The sequence below is a fragment of the Pteropus alecto genome, unplaced genomic scaffold (assembly GCF_000325575.1).
Source record: "Pteropus alecto unplaced genomic scaffold, ASM32557v1 scaffold57, whole genome shotgun sequence".
NCBI lineage: Eukaryota > Metazoa > Chordata > Mammalia > Chiroptera > Pteropodidae > Pteropus > Pteropus alecto.
In genome coordinates this window covers 11378955-11398571 of record NW_006442508.1, presented here as the reverse complement: position 1 = coordinate 11398571, position 19617 = coordinate 11378955, and the positions used below count along the sequence as shown (strand labels likewise).

The 19617-nt window shown below is 39.6% G+C and overlaps 1 protein-coding gene across 1 annotated transcript in view; it reads left to right on the top strand.

The window, feature by feature from the left end:
- The window catches only part of IGFBP7 (insulin like growth factor binding protein 7), a 68551-nt gene that overhangs the window by 968 nt on the left and 47966 nt on the right, over nt 1–19617 (top strand). The window lies entirely within an intron of this gene.

The window sequence follows — 19617 nt, the reverse complement described above, 5'->3', positions numbered from 1 at the left end:
ATGCTTTTGAGGTTATGTTCAATAGTTTATTTTATTCCAAACAAGTACAATCTTGTCATAAATGAAAGAGGAAAATATAGAGAGAGTAAGTCTGAAAGGGAAAAAAATAAAAGATTTTTTTCTTTTAACTCTAATGCCTGAAATAACATTTTCCATGGGCAGTAGTTTCAAGGGAAAGTTAGAAATCCAACCTTGGCAGTCCTTCCCCTGGTCCCAGCCAAGGTAGAGAAAGGCAGCGAGGCAGTTCTCTTGAAATGACAGAAGCAGTTGCTTCTTTAATACAGCTCAGACTTTCTCCAGACTTCCCAAATAATTCTTTTTTTAGAGCTTTTCCCAGAAGTCCATATGCTAATAGATCTTTTGTCATTAATTTCAGAGTTCACTATTGAAAGCCTTAAATTGTGTAACTTACTGCTCACTATGTTATCATTAACCTTAAACTTAAAAAATCATAATCCAAAACAGTTCACATACTTTTCCAACGGGAACAGTCGTTTTTTCCTTTGGATCTAATTTATCAGTCATATGAAAGAGAAATGTGCATAGTTTAAGAATTCATTACAAATACTGAGATTTTCTTATAAACATTCCAAGGGAAATGTTAGTCCTTCCAAATCACTGTACTTGCCTTGTGAGGGAAGAAGGGTAGCTTAGTGATTGTTTAAGAATCGTCAATTCCAGCCTGTAGCTGAGACTGATAGTCATAAGGAACTACACGCATATCTCATTTTTAAGGTAGAGGGTCTTCCTTTCAATTTGTAAAAAATACAACACCTTTGAAGTGCAATAAAATGAGGTATACCTGTGGTTTTATAACCTCATTACCATGTCCTCACAGCTTCTCAGCATCGCTCCAGACTGCAAACTCCATGAGGGTATAGACTGGGTTTTACTTTATGTTTGGGAAAATGTTAAGAAAAATAGCATCTAAGACTGGAAAACTTGACGTAAATTAGCCTTTTCTTCCCAATCTAAATTTAGAGATTTGGGGTATAGTGCCTGGGACCATTTATAGGAGAATGCCAGAGAGAACAGAAAATAATGTGAGATCCACCAGAGAACTTTTCTACGGTAGAGACAAATGGAGATAAAACCAGTTTCCTTATATCTTGCTCCTGACTCCCAGATGTGTTTCGACAATTATGAGAGCAAACCCAATATAGTGCTGTTTACTTCTGTGCCAGTTGGTATTGGGCTTTGCAAAGAATAGAAAATGCATGTTCTAGGTTCCTCCAGCCATTTCTGCCCTCACAAGAAACTTGAGTTTTGCTTCCTCATGTATTGAGAGGGAGGGGGCGTTGTGGGACATAGCCACAATGGTGTGGTTCAATCTGCGTTCTTTTGTGTTGGTCTCATGTAACCTGCACTTTTTGAGCACGTCATTACTGTTCTGGGTGCTGTAGAGCCAGAGATACACAAAACACATCTGGTCTCGCCGATGAAGAAGGTATCCATACAAGTTGCAAACTCCCCTCCCAGAATGTTTTCACCGGAGCCCCGGATACACTCCTAACCTTCCTCTTATTTTCTGAGGTCACCACTTACCACCTTCTGGAGAGAGATCTTGGTCTGCTTCTTTTCTGTATCTCTGCGATAAGAGGCAAAGCCATATTCTTGAAAATCTGTTTGAAAGGTAATGAGCTAATCATCTCAAATCTTAAATCAGTCATCATGAATTTACTGCCATTGGATCTTTTTGAAGTCCCTGAAGTCATGAATAACTGGAAAATCAGATATGACAATTTAGTTTAATAAAAAGTTAATATAGATAAGCTGAGATGTATAATAAAATCTCACAGCTGGAAGAGAACATGGTACTTTATTCCAGTGCTTGGTTACACTTTTTGTTCATGGTCCTTTATATCCGAGTTCCTTGGCAATCCCATTTCTGCCACCTTGGTCCCTTTGGGATCCCCTCTTTTTCTCCCTCAGAATTAATTTTTACTTGTGGAATCTGAATTCATTCTTAAGGGTCTCCCTTGTTAGTACCTTTAGGACCGAGTTCAAATTACCTAGCAGGTCATATGAGGATTTTCACAATAACTCTATTATTTGGACTCTTCTCTTCAACCCCCTTAATGGTCCAGCCACAATATCTGCTATTTGCTGCTGTTTAGAATCACACCCTCACTCTCACCTTCATTTGTCTTTCCACCCTTTGAACTCTTAGCCTTCAAAGATTAGCAGATGCCACTTTCTCTGTGAAGCTCCTTGACTCTTCCACCACCAACCCCCCAAACCCCAATAATGTACTTGTCCTTCGGCACTTCCAGCCATTTTTTCAACAATATTTATTGCACACATATTGTATATATGTAAGCAAAAGGTATTCACACAGAATAATTAAGATGCTGAGCTCTAGAACCAGATTCCCTGAATGTGAATCTTAACTTTGCCACTGAGCCTTGAGCAAATTACTTGACTTCTCTGGGCTCGGGTTTCGTCATCTATAATATAAGGATTATAACCATACCTATCTCATAGAGTTATTGTGAAGAGTCAGTGTTGCAAAGCTTATTCTCAGAAAGCACTGTGAATATCCATTGTTGTCGTTATTCAACCTGAAAGTAAGCTCCATGAGAGAAGGGAATTTTTGCTCCCTGTTATATCCCCAAGGGCCTAGATCAGTGCCTGGCACTAACAGATGCTTTAAATATGTGTTGAATGAATGAATGAATGAATGAATATATCTGCCAGGTATACATCTAATCTCAGCCTTGAATTAGATAGACAAGATCCATCTGTGATGGCATTTACTGTAAGCTGTAGACAAAAACAAGTAAACCAATGTTCATATAGTTGTATGTGCTGTGAAGAATGTGCAACAGGGAAATAGGACAGAGACCAGGGGTGGATGAGCAGAATTAAGTGGGGTGCGCAAGCCATGCAGATTTCATGTCAAGATTTCAGCAAAGAGAGCAGAGGGGAAAACAAGTTCTGCTAGTTAGCTAGCATAGCATCTCCCTGCAGCCTCCAAAGCGTTCTTTGACTGTCTTCCCTACAGGACTGGGAGCATCCTAAAAGAGGGACTATATCTCATACTTCTTTATAAACACAGTGGCTAGCTAATAATTTGAACCTTGTTAAATATTTGTTGATTAAACAAAGGAATCCTCTTAAGAAAGTGCCCTCCTATTTGGAAATGCAGGCAGTTGACTGTCCTGCCTGTCTTCTCTTTTTTCTCCTTGCATCTTCTACCCTCCTGAAGTCTAGGCAATACATCCAACATTGACTCATCTTATCCTGAACTCTAACATTAGGTGGTCACTTTCCTCCCACCTCCAAATTTCAACATTTCCACATCCTCTTGCTATTCGGAATTAGGTTCAGAGCAACAGAAACTGTTCTGTAAATGGAAAAAGCTTCAACGAAGATTTTGATTTTTGGAAACTCGTTTTGTTAAATTTTAAACATTTGTCCTTTGAGCAGCTCATTTTAGGCTCATTTTTATGTTGATAACATATCATTTAAATGCCCATGTTCTATTACTATTTTTCAATGAATTTGTGAACATGTGACGTTGTGATGTATAATAAGAAATATATATTTGATCTTCATCCCATTCCTGCCACACAGTTCCTAAAACCCTTGGAATTTTCCAAGTGTTGAGAGCAAACAAGATGTCTTTTGTTAAGTTAATGAAATGACTTTTGGAAAGCCCCTAAATCACCTAAGTATGGATGGGGACTGATGGCCAGTGGAGCCAACCATGAGATCAGTGGGCTGGAACTTTCAATCCCATTCCCCATTCCCACTCCCTGGGATGGGAGAGGGGCTGGAGATTTAGTTCAGTCACCAACGGCTGAATTTGATGATTTAATCAATCATGCCTATATAGTGAAGCCTCTAAAAACCCAAAGGATGGTGAACATGTGGAGGTGCTGGGAAAGTGGAGCTCCTGGAGAGTGCATGGAAGTGCTGAGTCCCTGTCCCCACACCTTGCCCTGTGCATCTCTTCCATCTGGCTGTTTCTGAGTGATAACCTTTTATAATAAAATGATGACCTAGTAAATATGTAAAATGTTTCTCCAAGTCCTATGAGCCACTCTAGCAGATTAATAAACCCAAGAAGGGAACGCCTTTCTTGTTAGGACCTCCAGTCTTTAACCAGTTGGTCAGAAACATAGATGACAACCTACCTGGATGGTTGGTTGGCATGTGAAGTGGCGGAGTTGGGCAGTCTCGTGGGACTGAGCCCTTAACCTGTGTGGTCCAATGCTGTCTCTAGGTAGATAGTGTCAGAATTGAGTTGAATTGTAGGACACCCAGCTGGTGTTGGAGAATTGCTTGCTGGTGTGGGAAAAACACACATGTAACTGGTGTCAGAATGGTAGAACTCAATTGAAAGTTGAAACAGAGGGTTCCAAAATTAAATGAAATTGTTAGTAGTCTGGCTTGCGTCAAAGGTTGGGGGGCGGGGGGTTAATGAAAGTCAGTGCAGTACTTTGTTAAACTACCACTGTCATTCCACAGAGACAGTCAAGGAACCTGGGAGCAGGGGAACCTTAATCCAGATTTGTGGAGAAAGAACTAGGAATGAGTTCCTGAAAGAGTGATGTCCTGACCGAGGCAGGGATGAGAAGGAATTGGCTAGAGAGAAGCTAGCATGGAGCTTGGAGTAGAGATAGAAGGAAATGAGACGAGCATTACAAGCAGAGGAATAGCACGTGGTTCCACGGGGCTCCCTCACAGAGAGGGAGAGCAGGGGTGGCAGCTGGACCCTTAACAGCTCAGTGATTGAGTGCCTCGTGGTCCATTAGGTTTTGACACTATCACAAGAGCAGTGGTAGTGATGTAATTGGATTTGTGCTTTGAAAAAAATCTCTGTTGGCCACCCTTAGGAGGATGGATTGGAAGTGGGCAACACTCACTAGTCAGGGATGCCCATTAGGAAACTATTACGATAATCCTGGCAAGAGAAACCTAATTCCTTCTTCACAAGACCTTTAGTTTCTCTCCCAAATCTTAGAAGCATTGTTGAACTGGAGATCCGAACCTGCCATGGCAAGCTGTTTGTTATTTGGAAGTGAAAAGCCTGTACTGTGCTTTTTTCTTACAGAACAACTCCTCACAAAATGCCCTGACATTGCTCACTCATTAGCCAGCCCTGCTCCCAAATTACAGCCAGTTGCTCATTTCAGTAGTTGTGCCTCCCATAATCCCCATTCCTCTCTCTTTGTGTTCAGATTAGAAACAGAAAAAGTTATATCCCAAAGAGTCTACCCGGCCCAATAAAAATGTTTTAATTTTTTTTTCTGGCCTCAGTTGCCCTTCTTGAACACAGAAACTTCTGGAAAGCTGCGAATCACTGGTTCTTATCACTTTACCCAGTTTTAATCACTGCTTCTTAGGAAAGATTTGAAAACCTGAAGCAGCTTTAGAAAAGAATAGGCACCTTCGAAGAAGGATCTTAAAGGACTTAAGATTCTTTTAGAGGAAAGTAATTCAAAGAAGTTAATGTTTCTTCATGGTTTGGGAATTAGTTATTAAATGAAAGGTGCTTGACCCTCTGTTCTACAGGAGACTGAATTAAAAGGCCTGGAATTAAATAGCCGTAAAGCACATTTAGTTTACGCACCAGGAACAGCTTGCAGGTGAAAACTGTGGAATACTGTTTAATGCTCGTGTGGGAGTCAGGAGTATTCTGTGAGGATTCTCTTTTGGAGAGCAGAGAGGTAACCTAAGTGAGGAGGGGGGATGTCTGGGAGAGGATGTTATAACTTTTAAGATTTTATTAAACTGAGCAGGTGCTTATTGTCATCCTTAAATGTGATTTCCATCCTGTCCCTAGAGCCTGCCCTTAGGGTATACTGTAGAAGAAACTGCCTTATAAGGCTCTCTTTCAGGGAATTTAGTGACAAAACTCCCTTGGATAGAGTCCAAGGCCAGCCGGCCTTCCCTCATTCTAAACTAAATTTCTCCCCACAGTGGATAAGATTATGGTGCTTCCTCAAGCTACTCCGCAAATGATCTGACCTCATCTGTGTTTTCAACTGTTAAGACAACATCTTGTTTTTAGCAGCTGTTAAAAAGAGACTCCTAAATTATCAGCAAAAAGATTTTTAAGCCAGAGAATGAGTTTAACCTTTTTCGTAATTTAGATCCAGGAGTGGCACCTTTAGACAGCTTTGAGATGGAAGAAGACTTAGGAGTACATAAACGAATGAGTCTGCTGATTTTAGGCAATTTTTTAAATTTCCCTGTGAATCTTTTGCTCTTTATGAGGTGATAGGAAGGTGAGAGGGACTAGAAATGTCTACGGAAAGCTTTCTCAAGCTTGTTCTATGTGAATTTTCCAGGTCGATCAAGACCACCACCCCACTAGCACCTCTCCTTCTGAGGCAGTCAAGAGAAGAAAGACAGGGGGAAAATGGTTATTTTTTACTTAAAATTGATGTGTTAAATAGTTAAATTAATGGCAGATCATCTGGTGAGATTAATTAGAAACAGCTGGAGCTAGCAATACCCCACCCGCTCGATGCCTTTGCCAAGCAGTGGGCTACCAGGGAGAGGCGCACTCCATGAAACCAGCTGGGCCCAAAAGGCCAGGTTTGCAGAGAAGTGTTGTCCCTGAGAAGTAAGAAAGATTCAGACCAGCTAAAACAGACCCAGTGACCCAGTGTTGACAAAGCCGCATTCATAGGGTATGAAGTTTCTTACAGTGACAGTGTTGACAAGGCTGACAAGCCGATATGTTCAAAGCAGAGTGTAACCACTATGAAAAAGTAACACCCTTAAAACTGAAGGCTAACATATATTATAAATGAAGGTACCATTTAGTTTAACTGCTTCTCAGAGTTATTGTGAAGGTGAAATTATAGAACAGGTTATGAAATCACAGTGTAAATGTGCAGCACCAAATGTAAACACTCATTCAATAATGGCTGTAAATTCCTTTGGGGCAAGAATTCTACATCATGCCTCATAGGTGGTGATAGTGATAACTGAGGTTTGTAGGACTTTACAGTTAACCTAGGGCTCCTCTGGGTATTACACAACCTTGGAAGGTAAGGGAGTTACTGTCCAAGTTTCCAAACAAGGATACTGAAGATCAGCCATCATCACTCTGCCAGTAAATAGCAATTCAGGTACCTAAATTTAGATATTCTACTACAGCCTTGCTGTTCAAAGTGTGGCACTTAGACCAGCAGCATCAGCTTTCTGTACTGTCTCTTCTATAAATCTAAAACTATTTCAAAATAAACAGTTTGAAATGAAGTGATTCACAAGAGTCACTTCAAACTTGTGAAAGGGTGTGGAAAAGGCTTTAGGAAGGCCTTAATGAATTTATCTTGCTTATATCTTCTTTTTGATGACTTGACAAGGGGGATATATGGTACATTCCTGCCTAAATTGCTCTAAAAGAGCTCTTTCAAGTAGCAGGAAATAGAAATTATATATGATAACAAAGTTCATGTCATGGTTTAATTGGCTCTTTGTGGTAATGTGGTGCGCTTTATAATAAATGTCATTATATTCTGGGAAAGATGGTATTTCTTCAATGAATGAATTTCTCTGAGGGGCTTTGTACAGATCCCTGAGCCCAGCATAGCATCAGTCCTTCCAAGCCAGATTAGAAATCTGAGAGCCAGTCCCCTCATTGGCAACCAATAGGCTCTTGAAGGGCCAGTGTGTTGGGAGCAGCTGACATGAATATTTTCCCAAGCAGGATCTCTTGGGGCATAATGTTTGCGTGTGGTGTTTGATCATTTGCCAGGCCTTTCTGGTAACTGTAAGTAGGGTAAAGGAGGAAAAAAATCACTAAGATAACTGTCAACATGCTCAACTGTTCATTTTTATCTGAGGTTTTAGCCCTGAGTGCCGACTGAGTCCTGTCCTCAGCACCACTCTACCATCAATTTTCCCAGCTGGGATAATAATATTTACTCCACATCTAAGCTGTAGTTCATTATAGGGCTACTCTTGAGAGAATTTGCATTTTTAGGGACTGAAGCATGTTTTTTTGTCAGGTGACAACTTCCAAAAGAAGGAAATTCCATGTAAGAGTTTGAGAACTGAATTAAGCATAATCCATTCTAACTTTCTGAGGTTGGGGGCGGGGGAAAGAGCACTTAAATGTTCTCACAGCTGACTCCAATCACCCTGTTTTTTTCATGTTGATTTTCTTGAAGAAGGGATATCTCCAACTTTTTTGGAGGCTGTCTTTTTCCCTGAGTAAGAAAGGCTCAAAGGCATTTCATTTACATCGCAGCAGATGAGTGGGCCAGCGGTCAAGTGGTTGAATTGAGAAAGCTTTAGATCTAACATCTGTTCTTTTCTCTTCTGGCCTGACCCCAAGTAAGGGAGAAAAATTTATCAAGAAATAGATCTCCTGGAACATTCAGAAGGTTTTGAAAGAGACCACACAGAAATGAGGCTTTAGGAGTTTGTCGGGGTACCCTGAGCCCACAGGATGCGAAGCCTGCTCCTTCTCTGTGGGAGCTTTCAGAACTTCCTGCTCAGGAAACAGAAATCCAAGAGTGAATTTCAATGGCAGCTGCAGCAATTACATTGCAACCCTGGCTTCCAAAGGACTCCCCTCAGGAAGCCATAGAGCATGTGATAGAGAATGAAATGCTTAGGCAACAGCGCAGCTCTGAGCAAGAGAGAGGACCAGGCGAGGGGATTCATGCAGTGAGGCTGCTTATTAGAGATGCTCAGCTCAGTTGGAGAGGGCAGGCTGGGGCAGAGATCAAAACGCCACTGCGTTTTGACAGGCCAGGGCCTCCGAGCCAGAGGCCCCTCTCCCCTCAGGTGTATTTCAGATCAGAGCTACAGGGCAGGAGGCAAAAGCTGATCCAGCTTGGCTCTTTCTGCACCACTAAGCCTTTGGTTCACTGGAAGATAACTGTCAGTGTGCAGGAGCAGGCTGTCAGAACCGAGTTGTGGTGTGGGAAAGTTAGCAGTCCTCTCCCTCTTTTCACCTGCTTTACCTGGCCCATCATTGCACGCTGCCCCTTTTTCCTGTCTGAGTGCAAAATGTGAGGTTCTTTTTCCAGAGCTTAGGCAGCAACTTTATAAATGGTGAGCTCTGCTCAGTCCTCTCCCTCAACTCCATCCCGGCCACTGATGAGCCACCTCTGACATTGCCCCCAAAACTCAACACGCCCTCCCTGAGAGGCAGCAGACACACTCCATGTCATCCAGGAGATGGTTGCCCCTTTTCTCGATACTACCTTGAGATGAAGTTTTTACAGATGTCTTAGGATCCTAATCCACTGCATGCATTAGCCCAAAACCCTATGGCTCCTCTCAGTTCCAGTCCAGGGATTAGGGGAGACAGCCACAACCCCATGGTGACCATGGACTTGACAGGCATGAAAAGCATTTGTACCTAGCACATAAAGTCTCACTCAATGCCGTTTCATTTCAATTTTTATTGTTATTAGCATTGTAAACCCTGGTATGAGTTCATAAGTGTTCATGATATGTCAATGTCTTACTTTGACCAATCCAAACATAATATTGCCTTATATATCTCCAGATTAGATCTGAAACCTGTATTTAGATCTATGCAAACAAAATGGCAGGATAATGTTCTTATAAACAAATCCCTGGAAACTTCCATCTCCTTCTTGATCTTGCTTTCAAGTATTCCAGAACAAAGAGTCCTGCTTCATCGCCGAGAGATCTCTCAGGGTCTAAATACGGACAGTCACATGGGAATCACCCTGGATACCGGCCAGAGGGTTTGCTTTGCCTTACGGCACGGAATATTTCCATCAAGTTTGATGTCACATACATGATTTTCTAATGGCACCTTCTAGGTATATAGGACATTTGGGATTCAAATATTCCAGAACAAAGAGTCCTGCTTCATCGCCGAGAGATCTCTCAGGGTCTAAATACGGACAGTCACATGGGAATCACCCTGGATACCGGCCAGAGGGTTTGCTTTGCCTTACGGCACGGAATATTTCCATCAAGTTTGATGTCACATACATGATTTTCTAATGGCACCTTCTAGGTATGTAGGACATTTGGGACACTTAAATTCAGTGATTATTGATCTGTGTCTTCCCTGCATATGGGGAGATTTTGGGGGGTTTTGTTGGTTGGTTCATTTTTTAAAAAATGTTGAAGATATTGACTCCAAAAAGGAATGTGAACCCAAATCACAGAGAATGGCAGAAAAAGAGTATGATTAGTATCCATTAGGTACCTATTGGTTATTATTCTTGATTTATAGAGACTCGCTGGTAGAAATAATAATGTCCCTTGCTTGAAATTCATATGTCTCTTTTCTGGCTTTCACATGTAAATTCAGCTTAGCAGGAACTTATTTTAAAAAAATCAAAACATTTAACTATAAACAGGCATATTTAGACTCAAGAAGGTACCCACTTAGGTTGGACCTCAGCATCTATCTGAAAAGCGATAGCATCTACCCCCAGCACAGGGTGGAGAGCAGAAGAAATGAGTGTGCAGAGGAGATTTAAGAATCTGGATAACTTTTCAGATCAATCAGCATCAGCAGTTTTGAGTGAAATTGACAGAACGTTGGGACTACCAACTCTTCATAGACTGTGTACTCTCTCACCTTCTAAGACAGTGGTTCTTGACCGTGGCTGGACATGAGAATAACCTTGTTTTGCTGAGGAACACTAGACAGCACTTCTGCACTATACTTGAAGACCATTTTAAACATTAGCAAGATCACCAATAGGTGATCTTGAAAAAAGGGGGGAAAAGTGTCATTAAATAGACTGTAAAAGAGACACTTGTTTATAGTATGAGAGCTGAAACAAGAATGCAAGGCATTGCTTTGTCCCACAGCTGGGACCTCAGATTTTTTGCTACTCTGTGGATGTCCAAGAATGGTTTGATATGGGGGTTACAAATAAATTTTAGCAAGGAGGTGGATTTACAAATATGGAATCTGCGAATAATGGGGGTCTACTATGTTGGAAATGGTCAGATCGGTGACAAGCATGTATGAGTTATGCTTCCTTTGAATGCCCCAAAGCATTTAACATAGTTCTGGGCACAAAGTAGGTACTTAGCAGATAATTGTTGGGCTCTTGATCCAGTTTAATAAACACATGTACTATCTGTGTGGACTATCTCCATGGGGAGCTCCTGTTTTTGCCCTGTACCCATATGCTAGCAGGACTCTCATTGCACAGGCATTAGTGAGAAGTGTGGATTTTTCTAAGTTTTCACAGAGGTGATGCGAAGTTCCCTCCTATTTCTCTCTCCAGTCTTCCTTCCAGCTAGAGTCTCCTGCGTGGCCCTTCCCTCACATAAGGCCAGCCTATTCTTTACTTTGCTCACAGCCAGGCCTCTTATCTTGCTCCAGGTTTACTAAGCTCAGCAACTAGGCTCTGCCTGGCTCCTCCAAGTTCACCCACCACCCATAGCTCAGGAGGCAAAGGTTACCTATATTCTCACTATAGTTGAAATGGAAAATTATGATTCTCTGTTACTCATGTCAGGTGCTTGCTTTTTGTAAATGCTGTGCTAGGTGCCATAAGGAAATGTACAGTGATGAGAAAGATAATGCCCCTTCTCTAAGGAGCCTACAAACCTGTGGTCTATCTGGTGGCTTGTGAAGTGTGGGAAGGCAGAAGAGGCAATTAAGACTAAAATGAAAGAGACCCCATGTAATTCAATAAAAATGCATACACGCAAAGAATGCATATACATATGTACGCTCCTCAGCTCTTTCTAATCATTGGAAGCATATATTTTCTGAGCAGTTTCTACTGGAAGGAGAAAAAAGTGAACAAAGGTACATTCACATTTGTGGCCTATGAATACATTATAGTTTATAGACTGTAGGAGCTTATAAATAATGTAACTATGGCTAGATGTGTAGTATATAAATGAAATTAGTTTTTACGTTGCCCAAAATGACATTCTGGAGTGAAGACGAGTGAATTTTATCTTTGTTTGCTCAGAATTGAGCTAAGGATAGAGTATTGATCCAAAAGAATCTTAAATATTGTATTTAAATACTTTGATATACTCCAGGGGAAAAAAATATGCAGTAAATTAACTTTGCTCTACCTCCGTAGTAAATGAATAAAAGCAAAATTTTTAATAGGCACAATGACCTATTGAGGCCATGAAGATACTGTTTTGCAGTTAGTAATCCATTGTCAGATGTTTAGCTGTTTTGAGAAACCACAATGGATTTTAAATTCTAGACTTGCATATTCTAGTTAATTAATTTCAGCTACTGTGCAGTTCTGTGTGTGGTGGGAATGTGAGCTAACTTAATTTCCTTTCCAATAAAGATCTTTTTTGTTACTGGAAAAAAAATATAAACATTGAAATTTATAGAATTTATTGAAATTAAATATAATCATTATTATTTTCATTGTACCCACTCCATATTTTATTGTATTTCCTTCTACTGTTTTTCTAGGTATATGTTATATAAATGGTAGTGCTATTCATAACATTTTTACATCGTTTTTCATTTATATTTTCCATGTGTTTAAAATATTTTATAAATATCATTTATAATACTGCATAATCATTTGAATGGACCACGATTTACTCCATGCTTTCTCCATTATGAATAACCTTTAAATTCACATCTTTGGACATAAAGAGCTTCTTTCTTCTGCATTATTTCTTTAGAATAGATCCCAAATTGGAATTACTGATTCAAAGGTACGAAAATTTTTTTTAATTTTTATATATTGACATTGGTGATTCCAGTTTAAAAATTAACCTCTTCTAAATAATTTAGAACTGTTTTCTCCAGAAAACAAAAGGCCAAAGCAAAGTATTCCAATATGCAGTCAAAATTACTTTTTAATTATCTTCATACTTGGGTTATACGTGTGACTGTGCCTCTCCTGTGGCATAGAGACCATTTGAGAGTAGTACCTTCACCCCTGTTTCTATTTGTGAAATTTGTAATAACTGCCCAAAACCAAGAGTCCTGCCAATTCTCTAGTTTGCATACAAGATTGTCGGGCCCCGGGAGTAGTCCAAATCAGCTAGAACTCTTCCAGCAGGAGCAAAAAGGCTCTATGTTTGCTATAATGCTTTTCATTTGTTAAAAGTCCAATTTGGCCAATAAAATATTTCAAAATAATAGGGAGATGGGAAGATTATGCCTTCATACATCATTTAATTAGGGCTCATAAAAAGCACGCATTCCTTTTTCTAGAGTAGCTAGAGAACATCTGTTGTAGTGGACGGCCATCTACATGAGAAATAAACAGTAAAAACTTTATGAAATTTGGAGGTTTTGTCTTTAGCATTTATTCATAGAAGGAAAAAAATGGCCTTTACAACTCTATTGGCCTTTACAGCTACAGTCAAATACCCATACATTCGATTCTCAGCATCTCCACACATAATATGGAGACCATGACTTGACCACTTGTTTCATGTCAGCGTGTGAGACGTACAGTTACTCGCCACCTCGCAGGGAGAGCCTCTGGCCTGCTCCACTTATTAAAACCGGGAGAGAATCTACTTACAACATTTTGCTGCAGTGTCTTTGGGTCCTTAAAGACACTGCCTGGCAAAGCCTTGTTTCTCTTTTCTTCAAATCCTTTAATCTCCAGCACATTCAGCAATAATAATCCTTTGTTAGGTAGTTATTCCCACTAATACAGTAACAAAACAGTGCTGGGAATACATTTTTAAAGTGAAGATGCTGCATGTGATTTTTAGAGTAGAATTTTTCCCATATTTGATGAGATAGGAATACTAAGAATGCCTTAAATCAACATAGCACAGGATAATTTATAAAAATGTTCACATACACGCATACGTAAATCACCTTTTTTTTTTATAGACACAGACAACTTTTATTGGTTATCAGATGTGAAAGGGAAGAGTAGGAAGGTAGATAAGGTATAAGGGAGGCAAATATATGGACACAGAATGAGATTTGACTTTGGGTAGAGACCACACAATGCTAAATACAGATGACATATTATTGAATCATATATCACCTTTTTAATCCTCACAAGGATGCTGCAGTGTAAGTATTGCCTCCACATTATAAAATCACAAGCAAGATTCAGTGCATTGGAGTGCCCAAGCAGCACCGTGATTAATGGGCATCAAGTGAAGCTGGAGCAAGGATTTCGAGTGAGCTGCCACGTGCACGGTGCATACACATGTGCTCACATTTAAAGCCACAGGAAGCTAAAATTGAGTTTCAGAGCCAGTTAAACATAAGAGATGCTTCATTACAGTTCTTGATCTGTGGATTTCAGTTTCCATTCCTAAACTCGTGTCTCTTTCATTAAATTTCCTGTATTAATATGCTGCATTTCTACAATGTCCAGTTACTCTGATTATTACCAATGCATGGAAATGCATATGCTTGTGCTTATTTTGTTAAACCATGTAGGTGTTTTTGAAGAAAACTATCCAGAGATTCTAAAGCTGTTGTTTTAGTAAATTAAAATAATTCAAGGTTTTGGCAGAGGTGATTGTCTAATAAAGCATAAAATTACTCTCCAAGTGCCCATGCTTAACTTGGTTAATTATAGGTGGTCCAACACCCAAAACATACACACTGCCTGGATCTGTTAGCTTTGCTCAATAAAATAACCAATGCAACGTAAAATTTTCTGAGTAAAACGCAAGATAAGTCAGAAAAGGTAAATCAGATAAATTACTGCTCTCACATATATTTTCTAAAAATAAAATATCACTGAAGAGCATAAAAAGAACTTTGTGAAAAACATATTTTTAATCAATTTGAATAAAATCGAGTCTTGGGGAGATTTCACTGTTTTTCATGTGTGCATGCACTTGAATGCGTGTTTTTCCTTTGCGTGGAATGAGAAGTCCTTAAAGCCAACAGGGTGTATCATAAGAACTAGAAGGCCTCACTTGGATGATGCCAAAGAAAGCAGGAAATAGTAAGTTTCTCATAGAAACATGACATTTATTTCAGACTCAGAAATTCTTAGGCAGAGAGGTGAAGAAACATTTCTCAGCAATGCTTCTGAATCAGTCATGTAATTTAGTTTATATGTATTTTGTATTATATTTTAGTTTGTAAATACTTTTAGGTGTATAAGTCTGTACCTGATGTGAAAGTGCAATTCTGTACTAGTTCTTTCAACATGTAAGGGCATGGTTGAATTTGGGGAAAGGAAAAAGGATGATTACCCAACAGACAAAAGCTGGTCTATCGGTAAGGAATATGTGTAGCTGCAAGAAATAGAAAACAGTGGCTCCCCCAAAAAGAGGTAAAAGAGATTTATAGTCATCTCTCGGTATTTGAGGGGAATTGATTCCAGGACCACCTGCAGATAACAAATTTCAAGAATGCTCAAGTCCTTTAGATAACATAGCATAGTGTTTGCATATAATTTATGCACATCTGTCCTTATACTTTAAATCAACTCTAGATTACTTATACCTAATATCATGCAAATGCTATGTAAATAGTTGTTATTCTCTATCGATTAGGGAATAATGACAAGGAAAAAGTATGTACATGTTCAGTATGGATGCAACCATTGTAAGCCTAACTACATGGTACACATCAGCAACAACATGACTTTTTAAAAAATATTTTTGACCCATGATTGGTTGAATCCACAGATGCGGAACCCATGGATATGGAGGGGAGGCTGTATTTGATTGCAGAACAAGGAGTCCAGATGTAGACAGCTGCTGGTATGAGTTTAACCACTTGACAGTGCCATCAAGGACCCAGATTTTTTCTGTTTCTGGTCTGTCATCCTTTGTATGTTGACTTTTGACTTCAAGCTTAATGGTCTCAAGAAAGCTGCTGTCCCTCCCATCATTGAGTCCTAATTCAGGGCAGTTAGAAGAAACAGAGAAAAGGGCATGCCAGTCACATGTCCCATTTTATCAGGTGAGCAAAAGTTTCCCAGAAGCTCTCCTCTCAGCAAATGTCTACCTAATCTCATTAGCCAGAAATAGTCATGTAGCTTCCTCCAGCAGCAAGAAAGACTGAGAAAGAGGGGCAGAGTCAGCCTAGATCATGCCTGGAAAAAATAAAATGAGACAAGCTTTGTCACAAAATATGCCAATTCCAAAATTCAGAGAGAAGAGAGAAGTCCTTTCTAAAAGATGTTAGAGATCTTCACAAAGACTGTTTCAAAAGAAATGTTTCATCCTTGACAGTTTCCTTAACAGAAATGGTAACCAACAGATTTGAGAGTTTCTGCCAGATTTGCTTTACAATGTGAAAAGAGATCATTTGAAATTAACTCAAGCAATAAAAAAAAGTTTTTAAAGTTTTTTATATGTAGATAAGTGTTATAAAATGTTTAGAAAACAGGCATACTTGATTTTTATAAATTGTATAAAGATCAGCATCAAATTCATCCTCAGTTCTAAATATGGTGGATTTCTAATTGTAATGTCGATATGCTTATTTAAGTTATATGTATTACAGAGATCAATGTTTAGAACAGCATGGAATTCAGATTCCCACTCCCCCACTTACTAAATGCATGATCTTGGACAAGTTACTTCTCTGCACCTTGGTTTTGTTGTTTGTAAAGTGGAAACCATAATGCTTACTCTGCAGGATTGATAATAGTCCTTACTTTATGTGAGGCTTCAAGCATGGTGCCTGGCACACAGCAGAAGCTCAGTCTGGACATCGCCCTCACCATTAATAGTAGTGTTAATGCTTCTAGAACTGTCATACCATGGTACTGTACTTTTACGTTTGCTCTTCCCTCTTTTTCTGTCTTTTTTCTGCAAGGATACCCAGAGATGTGGTGATCGAGGATGGAGGTAGAAACTGAGTGGTAGGAGTGGTTTTGAGGATTGTATGAAGAAAATGAGGGCTATTCTTACCCAAACTAATTCAGAACTTTTGTTTTTTACATATTTATAATTTATACCCTGCCTTCTTCCAACATGGGATATAAGGTAGTTTCCATCACCACACTCTTCAGGTATAGTGTTGTAAAAAAGCAAAACAACAACATCATCGCAAAAACTAGGAAGAGTCAGAGTCCTGACTACATTGACTAAATGTGTGATTGTTAGCACATTGCTTTGTCTCGTGGGCCTCTCCATTTCCTCACCTGCAGAACGGAGTTACCAGACCTGTGTTAAAGAATTGTAGGAAATCAATGAGGTAATGAGTTTTAAAGTCCTTTGTAACTCTAAGCACTATATGAATATAAGATTTTTTTTCATTTGATTTCACTGATTGTTATAAAACTTTCAACTATGCCCAGTTAGTTAACTACCTTGTATACATCTATGTTCTAATGTTGACTTTATAATAGGCCATCCCATGTACGCTGGGGCCACCTACTTCCCTCCCTCCAAATCACAAGTAGTACCCAGGGACGACTTAGGTTATAATGTTAGCCTGAACCAAGCATAAGTAGTAAGGAAGTCTGCCACAACAAATTCACATATGACAAAATATAAAGTACTTTAAAATCAGCATCCATTTGAGACAGTCTGTTCCTCTCCTGCCCTTTTTTAGTTGGAAAATCAAGAGTTGGCAGCCTTCTCTCATATAGAAGCTGTTGCATATTGACCTGGAATGGTATTAGTCCAGGTAATGATGGCAACTTTAATGTTAACCATCAATCACTTTAATGAGTACAAGAAAGCAGCCTATCACCCTGCCAAAAGATATAGGAATTAAGAATGGCTCATTCATCAGTTAAATATGTGCGTGTTTTCTACGTGTTGGGTGCTGTAGTGGTGGCATGGGCATGGAACACAGACTCCAGATTAATGATGGGGCCGTGGCAGCAGCAGAGTTCGTTGAGCTCTCTGAATTCAATCCCCTCATAGAAATAGATAGAGCCACTAGAAGGGTGGTCGCCAGGGGCTGGGGAAGGGAGGAAAAGGGAATTGTTTAATTCATATAGTTTCACTTCTGAAAGATGAAAAGCGTTCTGGAGATTGATTGCACAATAGAATGTACTTAACGCTACTGAACTGTACACTTAAAAATAGTTTAAGATGGTAAATTGTATGTGTGTTCCAATTTTTAAATATCAAAGAATAAAAATAAAGCCGGCGGATACCAGTGCCAAAACATCATGGACATTTACCACACAGAAGGTTATAAGCTCTCCTTGAATCCCAAAATATAAGTGGGATGAAACAAACCACCTACGCCACAGGCCTCATGATGTCGGCAGCTTTGTGGAAGGAGGCAGAGGGAAGTAATGAGAGAGAATGGACCTGATAATAGGAACATCCCAACACAGCCAGGAGGTACAGACAGGGAAGTGCTGCCCCTAGACCATTGATGGGTGGGTGGTACAAGGGACCCATAGAAGGTTCTGGGGAGCTGGAGCAGTGTTAGCCCCATGAACTCTCAAAGCCAAAACCAGCCAGGACTTCCTTCCAGGAGAGGAGCCTTACCAAGGAGGAACTTCTGGGAAACTTCTAGAAAAATAGAGCAGGAAAGAGAAAAGAGATGAAGAGAAGGCCAGATGAAAGTGGAGGAAGGATTTAGCTCCCTATGATTGCAAGACAGCTAGCTCATCAGCAACCAGAGAAAAGAAGAGGTCCTATCTTCTTATGCATTCCACATTATTATCAGAGAAAACTTCTCTAAGAAATGCTTCCATAGATTTATCTGTAGGTCTTATCAATCAGAACTGGGTTTCACACCCATGCCTGAACCAGTCACTATCAAGGAGAGTGAGACACCATGATTGGCTGACACCAGTCCTAATTCACCCCTGGAAATTAACTTTCAGCATAGGAGAGACTGAAGGCCCAAACAAACATCTGGTTTGCCATCAAGGAAGAAGAGGCCTGCCTGTGAAGGATATAATCAACAATATTTGCAACAGTTTGCTGTCTAATTTGCTGTCGTGCCTAATTATATTGTGGTTTCCAAGCTTTAAATATTATAATCACACAAAATCTTTAAGAATTCTGTTAATTGTAGACATGTTAACACATGCAAAAATGCATCTTCAGAGGTGACACATGCAGTGTGTTTGAGCCTCTTCAAAATATCTTCAGTTCTCTTGGATAAATTAGATACAAGGTCTACTACCATAGTATTCTTTCTTTTTCTTTTTTCTTTTTTTTTTACATATATTAGCTTTGGGTATACAACATAATGATTCGGTATTTGTATGTATTACAAAATGATCCCCAAAATAAGCCTAGTGAACATCTATCACCATAATTACAAAAAAAATTTTTTTCTTATAGTGAGAACTTTTAAGATTTACTCTTAGTAATTTTCAAATGTGCAGTACAGTATTAACTACAGTTACCATGCTGTATATTACATCCCCTTGACTTATTTCTTTTGTAACTAGAAGTTTGTACCTTTTGACCCCATTCACCCATTTTGCCCCAGCACCACTGGCAGCCACCAGTATGTTCTCTGTATGGGTGCTCGGTTTCAGTGGGGGGAAGGGTTGTTTCTTGTTTGTTTTTTAGATTCCCCCTATAACTGAGATCATACAGTATTTGTCTTTGTCTGACTTATTTCACTTAACATAATGCACTTGACGTCCATCCATGTTGTTGCAAATGGCAGTATTTCATCTCTCCTTATGGCTGAGTAATACTCCATTGCATATATGTACCACCACTTCTTTAGCCAATCATCTATCGTAGGACACTTCGGTTGCTTCCATGTCCTGGCCACAGTGAATAATGATGCTGTGAACATCGGTGTGCAAATATCTTTTTGGATATGGGTTT